Raw genomic sequence first — 14790 nt, forward strand, 5'->3', positions numbered from 1 at the left:
GAGGCTCCTGGCTTCGGATCGGCATAGCATCGACCCGTTGCGCTCACTTGGGGAGTGAATCATCGGACGGAAGATCTTCCTCTCTGTCTCTCCTCTCTGTATATCCGCCTTTCCAATGAAAAAATAATAAAAATAAATCTTTAAAAAAAAAAAAATTTTACTCAGCAGCAGGAGGAAAATATTTCACGCTGGTATCCCACACAGGTGGCAGGGGCCCAAGTACTTGGGCCAGCTTGAGCTCTTTCCCAGGGGAAGTAACAGGGCTGGAAGCAGAGCAGCCCCATTCAGTCTGGTTGGTGCTGTGACCCGTGGCACTGGCATTGCCAAGTACCTGCTGCACCACAATACTGGCCCCAATTGTACATAACCTTTTTTTTTAAAAGATGATTTATTTTTATTGGGAAGGCAGATTCACACAGAGTTGATCTTATATAAGTCGGCTCACTCCCCAGTGCCCGCAACGGGCAGAGCCAAGTAAATCTGGAGCCAGGAGCTTCCTCTGGGTCTCCCATACGAATGCAGGGTCCCAAGTCTTTGGGCTGTCCTCTACTTACCCAGGCCACAAGCAGGGAACTAGATGGGAAATGGAGCAGTCGGGACACTACTTAGTGCCCATGTAGGTTGCTGACATATACAAGTCAAGGAGTTAGCCGTTAGGCTATGGTGCTGGGACCCATTCATAATTTGTAATGGTCCTTCCTACGTTTGCAAATGTGTTCCTAGAGTCTACTTAAAACCGCATATAATGGAATCTACCATAAAATAAACACTGTGGCAATCGCTGTGCTGCCAGCATATAAGCAGGTAGTCGCCTGGGTTAGGAGTCACCTTAAGGTAATTAGGACAAAGACAAAAGGTAATTGAGGGAAAAAGATGTGTGGACTTTGCCATTTGAAAAGCAAGTGCTGAAAACCCTTACAATCTGTTTTTAAGCAGCAGCATAATGATTTTTTACAAATCAAGCTGTGGGGCCCAGCAGAGTGGCTAAGCAGCTAAAGTCCTCACCTTGAATGCACCAGGTTCCCATATGGGTGCCAGTTCTAATCCTGGCAGCTCAACCTCCTATCCAGGTCCCTGCTGTGGCCTGAGAAGGCAGTTGAGGATGGCCCAAAGTTTTGGGATCCTGCACCCATGTTCGAGATCCGGAAGAGGATCTGGGCTCCTGGCTTCAGATCGGCACAGCACCGGCCATTGCAGTCCTTTGGGGAGTGAATCATTGGACAGAAGATCTTCCTCTCTTTCTTCCTTTCTGTATATCTGGCTTTGCAATAAAAATAAATAAATCTTAAAAAAGTAATACAAAGTAGGGCCCGGCGCAGTGGCGCAAGTGGTTAAACGTCCTCGCCTTGCACGCCCGGGATCCCATATGGGCGCCGGTTCTAATCCCGGCAGCCCCGCTTCCCTTCCAGCTCCCTGCCTGTGGCCTGGGAAAGCAGTCGAGGACGGCCCAAAGCTTTGGGAACCTGCACCCGCGTGGGAGACCCGGAGGAGGCTCCTGGCTTCGGATCGGCATAGTATCGGCCCGTTGCGCTCACTTGGGGAGTGAATCATCGGATGGAAGATCTTCCTCTCTGTCTCTCCTCTCTGTATATCCGCCTTTCCAATGAAAAAATAATAAAAATAAATCTTTAAAAAAAAAAAAAAAAAAGTAATACAAAGTAAAATAAATATGACCAGGAAAAACTAGTCAAGCACGGATTTCTCCTAGTGGGTTATAATGCTGCTAAAAGCTGGGCAGTTTTTATTCAATTAAAGCCATATTCCTGTTGATTGAGGGGACTCTAAAAATCACACAGTAAAAAAAGATCAACATGGAGCATTACATTTTACTCAAGCAGTGCAATTGTTTAACATTCACCCAATATGTATGTATAATCAAATTCCAGTTGCTAATAAAGGTGTAATGTGCCTCAGTATGAATCAGTACTTTGCAATGGCTATCCATAAACATACTAGTATTTGTGGCTCAATTTTAGTAATATCTTCCAAATAACAGGTTAAATAGTACCTAAATATTTTACAATCATGGAAACACTTTTTTTTTCTTGAAATTTGCTTGGAAGACCGAGTAACAAAGACAGGGAGACAGCTTCCATTCACGGACTCACTCCCTAAATTCCAACTGGGTCTCCCACCTGCAGGGCAGTGGCCTGGTTTACTTGGGTCTTTTTCTGCTGCATTTTCAGGTACAATGGCAGGAAGCTGAATCAGAAGAGCAGCAGCCAAGACAGGAATGTGGATACTTAAAAGGGATATTGGCCTTGCAAACACAGGCCATAGTGCTGGCCCCACAGGTTTTCTGACCATGTGCAGTGGGACAGTTGTATGTCTTCAACTTAATTACAATACTGGCAGGACTCTAGAGCAACAAATGAGCACTGGCCCTTGCTCTTTATTTCTAGTTGAGAGGGAAACAAATACTTCTACAGAGCACACCTCCAACTAGCTGTTTACTTTTTCCTAAAATTAATAAGCAATGATTGGGCCCGGCACGGTGGCGCAAGTGGTTAAAGGTCCTCGCCTTTCACGCCCGGGATCCCATATGGGCGCCGGTTCTAATCCCGGCAGCCCTGCTTCCCTTCCAACTCCCTGCCTGTGGCCTGGGAAAGCAGTCGAGGACGGCCCAAAGCTTTGGGACCCTGCACCCGCGTGGGAGACCTGGAAGAGGCTCCTGGCTTCGGATCGGCATAGTATCGGCCCGTTGCGCTCACTTGGGGAGTGAAACATCGGACGGAAGATCTTCCTCTCTGTCTCTCGTCTCTCCTCTCTGTATATCCGCCTTTCCAATGAAAAAATAATAAAAATAAAAATCTTTAAAAAAAAAAAAGAAGCAATGATTAATACTAACCTTATTTCTTTATTCTCCCCTTTACTCTGTGAAATCAGATCAGTGCCCCGGGTCATCCGTTTCAAAACCATCAGTTCATTAACAATACATACTTTTTGGCCTTTATCCCAAACCCTATTGATTAAATAATTTCAGTGGCAAAGCCAACACGGCCTACATTTTGCAAAATAAGCTTACTAAATGAAAATTATTCATCTTTAAATTTTATAACCACTGCCTTATATAAAAAAATGTTGGCCCAATCCAATCAGGTGGTCAGTAGATTAAGTTTTAAGAGAACTTGGGCCCGGCGCGGTGGCGCAAGTGGTTAAAGGTCCTCACCTTGCACGCCCGGGATCCCATATGGGCGCCGGTTCTAATCCCGGCGGCCCCACTTCCCTTCCAGCTCCCTGCTTGTGGCCTGGGAGAGCAGTCGAGGATGGCCCAAAGCTTTGGGACCCTGCACCCGCGTGGGAGACCCGGAAGAGGCTCCTGGCTTCGGATCGGCATAGTATCGGCCCGTTGCGCTCACTTGGGGAGTGAATCATCGGATGGAGGATCTTCCTCTCTGTCTCTCCTCTCTGTATATCTGCCTTTCCAATAAAAAAATAATAAAAATAAATCTTTAAAAAAAAAAAAAGAGAACTTGAGACTAATTCTACCAACAACTAAATGTTTTTATGAAGAAAAGAAAAAACTACAGAAAAAATGCATTTGTGAAACAAAGTACTTGGAAATAAGTATTTAAAAGACATTCCAGCTCTAAAATCTGACTTTTTCTTTGGTTTGTGTCCTTATATCTACAGGGGATGGAATGCAAATATAAGTTTAAATAACAGGTTCTAAAGCTTCTCTACTCTTTGCAGATGGCCTATAAAAACATGCTTTGCTGATCTGATTTTAATAGTTCTATTAAATACTAAATTCAACACCACACTTAGTAAATCCCTACGTACAAGAAATCTATATTTAATCCAACCTCCCAGTACTAATTCTGCTGTAACTGTACTTACATTTCAGAATAAGACATGGCTTTGCTAAATAAAGATTACAGTAATGTGTTATTGCCTGTAACGTAATGTGTAAGGAAAACAAATTAGAAATAGGGCATCAGAGTGCAGTGCGGTAGCCTGATAAAGGTCCTCACCTTGCACACGCCTGGGATCCCATACGGATGCTGGTTCTAATCCCAGCAGCCCCACTTACTATCCAGCTCCATGCTTGTGGCTTGGGAAAGCAGTTGAGGACTGCCCAAAGCCTTGGGACCCTGCATCGATATGTGAAACATGGAAGAGGCTCTTGGCTTCAGACTGGCTCAGCACCAGCCACTGCAGTTACTAAGGGAATCCATCAGCAGATGGAAGATTTTCCTCTCTCTCTCTCTTCCTCTCTGTACATCTGTCTTTCCAACAACAAAAAACCAGAGCATTCAGTCTGAGGGTTTCTCAAATACCACAAATACACCTCAGAACCATCAATATATTCAGAGTTAAACTGCAATTCCTACTAGATGTATGAACTACATTTTCACTTTCTTATAATACTGGGTGCTAATATTTCCACTGACTGGAAGAAGCTAATTTGCATTGATAATTATCACATTAAAAATACAATATAGATTCAAATCTAAAGTGACAAACTTATTTCACAGAGAACCCACCCCCACATCAGGCCCAATGCCAACCAACTGAGGTGAAAAACAACAAGGACAAAAATTATGCTAGAGTTGGCAATGACTCCCAAACTGCAACACTGCGTTTTAGAAAACAATGAGGTGATGTCTTCCAAACAGGAAAAATTCTTTCCAACCTAAAATTCTTTAGCCTATCACTCACTGTAAAATTAAAAAGACAAGACAATTCCACTCACAGAAGAGCTCAAATACACACACACACACGCATTTTTTCCCCAATCTGCCCCCTGTACTATTCCCCTGGATGTTTTTCTGGGAAGCTGTTGTAGGATAAACCTCAGTAAGATGAAAGCACAAGCAGGATAACATGGGAGAGTTTACTAAATCACCATCTCAGACCCCTGGGAAAAATCGAAAGGGCTGGCACTGAGGACAACACAGCTGCCTCAAAGGAGGGATCCAGAAGACGGGAGCCTTTTTCATCACATGCACATGTGATGAACAATTTTGTCTTAATTTTTTAATTTGTGATGAACAATTTTAACAATGAAGTTCTAGTAGCAGAGGGGATGACACTCATTTCCTAAATTAAGCCTGACAGATGCCCTTGCCTTAGCTGACACACCTTCCCCAGGTTGGCCCTGGATCCTCTCTCCATCCCCAACCCTCACCTTTCCCTCAGTGCAAACATCAGCTCTCACAGAATGGCCACACGCGCATACACAAACACAGGAGGCACTCTGGCTTCAGCACACACTCAGCACTTCCGTTACCTGGGTCAGTCTCTCTGGTACCTCCATTGCTGACTCTTCACATAAAGATATTAACACATAAAGAACATATTAAATATCACTTCTCAGTGAGTTTTCTCACTTGGTATTCTATCTCAAAATTCCAACTAAAGTCTTCTCAGATTTTTTCCCACTTCAGTACTTAACACAATTTATCTGCCACAGTATATGCAGTACTTCAGAACAATCTCCCAGCTCAAATGTAGCACTCAAGCACTTAGTAAAGGAATGAATACGATAAACTTCGTATAGCAGAAACAAAGTTACTTCCACTTACCTCATTATTCAATCAACGTTAAAGTAAAAGCTCACTCAAATGAAAGCATACAGTTTAATATCACAGACCTACAGAGCATTAACTCTGTTGCAAACAAGAATGTACACAAGGCCTTTTGGTTTTCAATATTTAAAAATTGGGGCTTTCAGAGATCAAAGTGTTCCACTGAAAGTTGGAATGGACTTTTCCAGCCTTGCATGCATGTCCAAATCTATTCTATGCAAACTGGCTTTCTTTACCTGCAGACACTCTTACTCCACTCAAGGTCTTTTGGGTTCAACATTTCTGCTGCAAGAATGATTAACCTAGTTAGAACACCAGTTCTAGTTCCTTCCTCAAAAAGGACATATATATTTGATTTAAAAATACTGATACTGAACGACGACCAAGAAAATCAGCACCCTCTCACTGCAAAGTCTCAAACAGTAGAATTTTTAAATTGTATTATCACACTCTTATTACATAACTGTTACTCCCTCTAGTGAAACAGAAAACTTCGCTCTGGGCATAATTAAAAACCTACTTACAATTATTATGTTGGGTTTGGCATAATGGCTCAGGTGGCCAATTCTGACCTGCATATGCCGGTATCACATGTGGGTGTTGGATCATGTCCCAGCTGCTCCACTTCCCATCCAGTTCCCTCCTTATTGCCTGGGAAAGCAGCAGAGGATGGCTCAAATCCTTAGGACTCTGCACTCATGGGGCAAAACTCAGAAGGAGCTCTTGGCTTTGGATCTGCTTAGCTCTGGCTGTTGCAGTCACTTTTGGGAGTGAACCAATGGATGGAAGATCTCTCTGTAATCTGCCTTTCCAGCAAAAATAAATACATCTTGAAAGGCACTCTCTGCATCTAAGATGGAAATTAACATGGTATTTGGCCAAGACACACAAAGTAAAACAGACCCAGCTGTAACTACCCCCAATACAGGACACTGTGACAGGTTCCTCGGGAGAAGCACAAATTCAGTGTGTAATTATTATGAAGGTATGGAGACAGGAATTCAAAAACAGTACTGACATTCTATTAGGGAACTGTAGAATTAAGAGAAGGAAACAGTGAAATCCACAGTCTTAAGATCTTCAGGGCAAAGGCATCCACACATTCAGTTCATAGGGTCTACTTGGCATGTATCAATGCTACCAAGATGGAAACCAGTCACCCTGCCCTGGAGCAGCTCCACCATAGAGAAACAAGTCAACTACAATGCAATGATTTGATAAAGAAGGAGCAGAAATTTTCAAACATGCTGATTAATCATGTGGTTTTGGCTTTTCTCTATTTAAGGACCTAATAATGTCTCAAACCTAAACAAATAAGCCAACCCATTTTCTGTTTAGTCAATGACAGAGAAACAGCAGAATACTGGAGTTTCCCTGGAAGTGAAATATGAATTCAGTTCTGACATATCAGAGAAGGGACAAGTCCCAGGTGAGAAAAAAAGGAATGAAAATAAGTAGCATACTCAGAGCACAGGAAAAAAGGAAAATATGTAAGAGACTGTAAGGGTTACAAAGCCTAAATTATCTTTATTAGAAAAAGATTTATTCATTTGAAAGACAGAGGAGAAAGAAGAGATCCATCTTCCGTATCTCTGGTTTATTCCCCAAATGGCTGCAACAGCCAGAGCTGGGTCAGCCCAAATCCAGGAGCATCATCTGGGTTTCCCATGTGGGTGCAGGAATCCAAGGACATGGACCGTTTTCACTGCTTTCCCAGGCCTTTAGCAGGAAGCTGGATCAGAAGCGGAGCAACTGGGAACCAAGCTGGGCCCATATGAGATGATGGCACTGCAGAAGGCAGCTTCAAGCAGTACTGTACAATGTTGGTTTCCATAAAACCCAATTATATAGTTTGTAAACACAAAATTTGCTGGCTTCAAATGTACTCTGTATGGAGTGGAACTGTGTGGGAGCTATGGTGTACAAAGCAATGACAAGAGATGAGGCTCAAAACTTTAGGCTTGTGCGATGGATTAATTGGCTAATCCTCCCCTTTCAAATGCTGGGATCCCATGTTTCAGGTGCTTTTTATTTCTCTTCCAGCTCCTTGCCTGTGGCTTGTGAAAGCAATGAAGGATGGGCCAAACTTAGAACCCTGCACCTGTCTGGGAAGCCCTGAAGTTCCTGGCTCCTGCTTTGAATCAGTATAGCTCCAACTGTTTTGCTCATTTTAGGAGTGAAACAATGGGTGACAGATCTTTCTCCCTGTCTCTTCTCTGTCAATTTGCCTCTGCAATTGAAAAAGGGGTTCTAGGAAAGGATTCCCTCCTTAGAGGAGGTCAAATGCTCAAGCAGAGTTAGAATTTGGAGGGATGAGAACAAGGACTTTAAATAACAGAGGTCACACCTTAAGTTGACCTCATAGTCCCAGGAGGTAACTCAGGGTTACAAAAAATAGTTCAGATGAACTAATTCACTTGGATCACAGAACACCAATTATTAAAGATCAGAACTCATAAAAGTACCCCTTTTATTAGTGAACAGCTATGTTTGTGATAGAGTAGAAACTAGAAAGACAGTAAACTCATTTTCCAAATAACAGTAAAATATAGCCAACACACAGTACTGTTTCTTAGCATGTCCACTAAATGACACATCCCTAGCCTACACTAGCAAGCCTCAAAAGAGGAGATCTGAGTCCAGATGACTAGCAAAAGCTGGGAATGAACCCGAGACCAAGACAACAGCAGGTCTTCATGCTTGACTCCACACTGATTCTCTGCAGGTTAACAGTAGGATTCAGCCAGCACTGAAGTACAGCACATAAAACCACCGTCTTGGATGCCAGCATCACTATGAGCTCTGGTTTGAGTTCCAGCTGCTCCATTTCCAACCTCGCTCCTTACTAATGTGCCAGGGAAATCAGTGAAGGATGGCCCAACTGCGTGGATTCCATGGAGACCTGGAAAGTTCCTGGCTCCTAGCTTTAGAGTGGTTCAACTCGGGTACTCTGGCAGCTGTATCATTTTGGGATTGAACAAGCAATGAAAGATCTAACTCTACCTTTCAAGTACATACATACATAAATCCTACCCAAAAAAAGCAACTAATTAACTCCTGGTAAAAAAATCAACTTGTCTTCACTGATGAAAACAAAAAGACAGAATTTGTAGTTTAAGTGGTACAATTTTATTTTTTATAATAAATCCTAGCAATTTTACTGATACTCAAAAGTAAAACGGAATTAAAAATCACACAATTTCTAAAGGAAATCAAGTAACATTTATGTAGTTTTCATTTTTTGCCACCATTAACTCAAATTATTGTTGACAATACATATTTTAGATCTGGTTTAATAAATTAGTCATTTAAATTAAAGATTCTCCTATGAGCCCGTGAGCACTCAGAAGTATAAAGTTTAAGGTAGACATTTAGTCTAGCTGCTAAAATGCCCACATTCCAGACAGAAATGCCTGGGTTTGATTTCCTGCCTTCAGTTCTTCACTCCAGCTTTTAGCTAATGCAGGCCTTGGAGGCAGGGGCGATACTTCAGGTGATTGGTTTCCCGTCACCTACATGGAGACCAGTATTCAGTCTCAGGCTCTTAGCTTTGGCTCAGCCCAGCCCTGAATGCTGTGGTCTTTGAGAATTTAATCAGTAGATGGAGCTCCAACCTCCTAACTGCCTCTCAAAATAAAGCATTGATGGTGTAAATTATACTACTAAGTTTTAACTGAAACACTCACTTCAGACAGAATTCCAAATCTTCAAAGACTGAACATGCAATGCAAATAGCTTTCTCTACAATATAATCTCCCAGATCAAATGCATGTAAGATCATCTGATAGTTCTATGTAACGTAAGCACATATGCTCGTTGTGTAGCTGTATATACACAGGTATACAATTTTCTGTTCAAAACTCTCGGGACAAGATGTGGTTTTTAATTCAGAATACAGGGTGATAAAAGATAATGCAGTACAAATATACCATTTATTTGGCAATATACTTAGAAGGATCTGTGCCAACTTTTGCAATTAAACATCTTAGTATTACTGCAGAAAATATATAAATATATTCTAAGTCCACGTCAGGTTGTATATATTTTGTAATTCACATGCACCAAAAATTTCACTTTTTAAGATTTGAGTTGATATAAATTGCACAATTTTATAAAGTTGCTTGACTTGTAAGAGGCAATTTGGTGGACACTAACCACCATCTCCTTTTTAGAGCTATAAAAATGCTGGTCAACATGACATTACATATTCACATTCTTCCACGTAGGTAGCATGCAATATAGCCAATTTGATACCAGAGTCCATGCACTTATGCAATAATGCCTTTCCATAGACCTAACAAAGCAGCAAGCATACAGCATTTGTGCAGTAATTCTCTATTGCATAAAGCTTTACTGGCTGTATTGTCTAGCACTGTTTCTAAAAACTACCCAGCAGGCATTAAGGACTATTTTCCTAGGTTCTTTCTGATAAACTAAAAATTGCCTTTGGTTAAACAGTATTTTTGAAATATCTCTGTGTAACTCAATCTTTTAAAATAAGGGAAAATAAAGTCATGAAGAAAAACCTCAATGTAAAAATAATTTAAAACATAAATCTCAAGGCACTGCAAAACTAGTAAAGAGAAACAAAAAATGAAAATTAATGTTACGCATAAAACGCTAACACAACTTGGGAATAAATTAATCTGAATCATTCAAGTCTTACTGAAGAAATTCAGTGACACAAGCTCCCTAATGTTTCTAGAAAAGAAATCCTTACACAATTTCATCATTTGCACAATGAAAACTAGGAAGAGTCAAAGAACAGCAAGATTTTGATCAGCATGACATGCCAGTCTTCTTATATGTGCAATAGTTGTTAAGGGTAACACGCTGCTCTGTGACGTTCTGAATTTAGGAAAAACAACATCCTCAGCACAAATCAAAACATCACAGAGAGAAATACACAGTGTGGGCGAGACAGAGAAACTTCTATCCACTACTTTGTTCCCAAATGCCGGCAATGGCCAGAGCTGAGCTGATCCAAAGTCTCCCACATGGGTGAAGGACATGTCTTCCCAGGCCATAAGCAGGAAACTGGATGGGAAGTGGAGCAGCTGGGACCTGAACCAGTGTCTGAATGGGATGTTACTTCCTCAGGTGGAGGCCTAGCATCCTCTGCTGGTCCCCTAAATGACCCTTAACCTCTGTGTTTTATGATTTGACCCCTATATTACCTAAAGTAACTACCAGCGGATAAAGATCTGTCTTGCCCTTTCTTTCTGACTCTGGCTTTCAAATAAGAAATAGTAAATTAAAAAAAAAGAATTCAGATCAAATGACCAAATGGTCAAATATCTCTCAAGCCTGTTTCTAAAAATGCCAGTAAGAACTGCAAGTCAGAGAAATGAATATTAGTACAGACAAGAAAATTGCAAGAAGAAAGAGCAACAACTTCAAACGATAAATAAGCATGCAATTCTGGGTCAAGGATGTTATCTCACAGAACCATTTCTCAGTTGATATGCAGGTCACAAAGAGAAAAAGGCAAAATCAACCAACAAATATTTCTACCTGTTTCTATGTCTACTTTAAATTCTTATTTAAAGTCATCTACAAAATTTACAGATACACACAATTATTTCCCTTGTCATGGCCAAGAAAATTACACACTCCCTTATTAAGAATAATCAATAATAATTTTTTAAAAAACCGAAAAATGAACCAATTCAAAATTTACTTATGCAGGGCCCTGAGCGGTAGCCTAGCGGCTAAAGTTCTCGCCTTCCATGTGCCGGGATCCCATATGGGCACCAGTTGGTGTCCCGGCAGCCCCGCTTCCCATCCAGTTTCCTGCCTGTGGAATGGGAAGGCAGTTGAGAACGGCCCAAAGTCTTTGGACCCTGTACCCAGGCGGGAGACCAGATCAGCTCAGCTCTGGTCGTTGTGGCCACTTGGGGAGCGAATCAACGGACAGATGGAAGATCTTCCTGTCTCTCTTCCACTCTGTATACATGACTTTCCAAGAAAAATAAAATCTTCAAAAAAATTACTAATGCAAACTTCCCATGTGAAGACAAAGAAATCAAATCATCTTAAAAAGTGACTAGTAGGGCCCGGCGTGGTGGTGCACTGGTTGGGGTCCTCGACTTACACGCCCGGGATCCCATATGGGCGCCGGTTCTATCCCGGCAACCCCGCTTCCCTTCTAGATCCCTGCCTGTGGCCCAGGAAAGCAGTCGAGGATGGCCCAAGGCTGTGGGGACCCTGCACCTGCGTGGGAGACCCAGAAGAGGCTCCTGGCTTTGGATCGGCATAGCATCAGCCGTTGCGCTCACTTGGGGAGTGAATCATCAGACGGAAGATCTTCCTCTCTGTCTCTCCTCTCTGTATATCCGCCTTTCCAATAAAAAAAAAAAAGTGACTAGTAAGCACGTATGTTAATGACAAGAGCTGGTTGGTAACCAAGTGTGAATGGGTGAAAACACAGGCAGAAAATTAAAAATTAGATTTGCTGGTTTGTATTCAAAGCATAGCCACCTAAAACAAGCACAAGAGAGTAGAATATAAAAAATATTATATGCCACTCAAGACTCTTTGAAGAAGTGCAAGGATTCTGGGAAGGTACAAATTACCATAAAAATAAAAACATGAAGTTCTAGATTAGAAAAAAGAATGGAATTCCACACCGGACCAAAAATGCAAATTGTGAACAAACAATCTGAGGACTAAGCAAACCAAAATTTGATAAATAAAAACAGCAAAATGAAAAGAAAGTGGTACAAAATAACATCTATGCTAACATAAACAATAAGAATAAAATTAGGAGGCTATTAGAATCAAAATTCTTCAATTTCTAGACTCTTGCAAGTTTACATTATCTAGAATGCCAAAATACAATACCGACACTTTTGGGGAGCTGCCTAGCCTACTTTTCCAAATCACCTTGATATATTCCCTAATTAACGTATTTAGGCTAGGTTCAATTTTCTAATGCTTTTAGTCTGGCACATATGAAACTTCATTTAGACCAGAAAAACCCTGAATCTTCGACACGAAGCAAATGTAGCTGGCGGGTAAGCACAAACAAAAGTGTTACTATGAATTTCAGGGGGAATCCTAGCATTATTATAATCATTTCTAAGATTTCCTTGTTTAGAAATATGGGCTGTAATAATAAATTCTCAGACCCTACTGATTATTGATAAAGGAACAAACACATAAAAAAAGCCCAAAGCCTGATGGAAACCTTGGTGAAAGTCATTTCAGCACTAAGAATCCTGACACCGATACAGTTTTGTCTGCCCTGTTCCTCAACAGCTTCCCTCCACCTTAGGATGTATGATTCTGAGAATATTTACACTCAGAAAACAAAAATCCCTATCTTGTCTCTCTTTGGAGAATTTTCCAGAAGTTCATCCAAGCAGGAATTTTATCTTTCCCTTAAGCGATCAAGAAACAAAATGGCAGCTAGTGAACTCAAAGTGGGCAGACCAAGAAAACACCCAGCATGTTTAAAACAAGTTCTATTAACTGCCTTGGGCACTAAGAAAGTACCAGCCCACAGACAGCCAGTTGTCTTACCAACTCCCTTACTCTGAGAGGCTGAAAGGATCGCTCCCTCTCATACCCTGCCCTCACCTTGGTGTATACACTAACACCTCACAAATGTAGTGACACAACAGAGCTCAACCTACTGGACACAACAGTTGAAAAAACTACAGTCAGAAAACACAGTAAGGTCTTAAAGGTCTTAAGACTTTAGTAAGACTTTACAATAGCTTAAAATGATGTAGATTTTCTGCCCTACCACACTGGTTCAACTGGCTAATCCTCCCCTTTGAAGAACCAGATACCATGTGGGTGCCGGTTCATGTCCTGGCTGCTTCACTTCCCATCCAGCTCCCTGCTCACAACCTGGAAAAACAGAAATATGGGCCAAAACCTTGGGATCCTGCAAGGTGTGGGACACCTAGAGGAAGCTCCTGGCTAATGGCTTCGGATTAGCTCAGCTCGGGCCCATTGCAGCCATGGCTAGCGACCGAAGAGCTTTCCCCCTCTCTTTTTCTGTAAATCCGCCTTTCCAATGAAATAAAAAAAAAAAGAAAAAGATTTCCAATCACAGAACACTTTGTCTTACAATTATAATTACAGTGAGTCAAGCATTCAACTATTCCATAATCCCTTCAAGAGAGTTTTTTTTTCCGTTAACTCTGTGAAGTCTTTGGAGTTAGTGGTCATGTCTTTTGGTTTGTTTCTTTTCATGTTACCTACATATCGCAGGCACAGGGTAAGCACTAAATATGAAGGTACTTCAAAAAGTTCAAGAAAACATGCAACTAAAAGGTTCAAGTTGCTGCAAAACATTTTGAAATCCATGCATAGTGTTTTTCATGAAGACAAGCATTATCAAAGAAACCTATATAGACATTAAAAAATTACTGTATAAAAACAACTTATCTTTTACCTTTTCTCACAAACTTTCTGAAGTACCCTTGTAGATACATAATTATTCTCACAATGCTATTATAAACCATGAAAACAAGGTCATAATGGGAACATGATACCAGATTTTCCAAAGGGGGGGGGGAACCCACCACCAGTGTTGTAGTTTCAGGAATCTGGCGGTGGCAAAAAGCCAAGCTGAATCTCACTAGATCTTTCCTTGTCCCAGCTTCATTAATTAACATCAACACAATGGAAACTGCAATGTATAAAAATTCCTCAGGTTTGCTACAAGAATTTGCAAAGTGTTGATCAAAATCTCAGTGCAATTACAACTTATAAATACTTCCCGTTTAAAAAAAGGGGAGGCAGAAAATTCCTTCTGGTAAGTAATTCTCAAGTCTCTCATTAAAAACTAAAGACAAAGATAAGTAAATCAAATTTCTTCATAGAAAAATTATATTTATAACTCCATTTAAAACCAGTTTTTAAAAGCCAACACAGTAACACTGAAGTTGAAAATTTTATGCTCATTCAAAGTTGCCAGGTCTAACAGATTACAGAATATTGCATCAAAAATAAGGCAATAACCCAAAATATGCCTTTAAGGATTTCTCAACTCCTACAACTAAATGGAAATACCTATCTAGTAGTAAATAATACTTCATTCAGTTTCAAAATGTCTAAAACCATCACTGACAGAAGTGATAAAAATTTGATCACTCTTCATTACTCTTAGAACACTTGAAGAAAAATAATTTCTAAAGCACAAAGAGGTAAAGAGGTATTATCTTTCAAAAAGACACTCAGTGTTGAAAAGTCAATAATGTAATATCAACACACAATGAGCATTAGGTGAATTTATGCGATACAG

Source organism: Ochotona curzoniae, unplaced genomic scaffold (assembly GCF_017591425.1).
Source record: "Ochotona curzoniae isolate NIBS_2020 unplaced genomic scaffold, NIBS_Ocur_1.0 contig_64, whole genome shotgun sequence".
Taxonomy (NCBI): Eukaryota; Metazoa; Chordata; class Mammalia; order Lagomorpha; family Ochotonidae; genus Ochotona; species Ochotona curzoniae.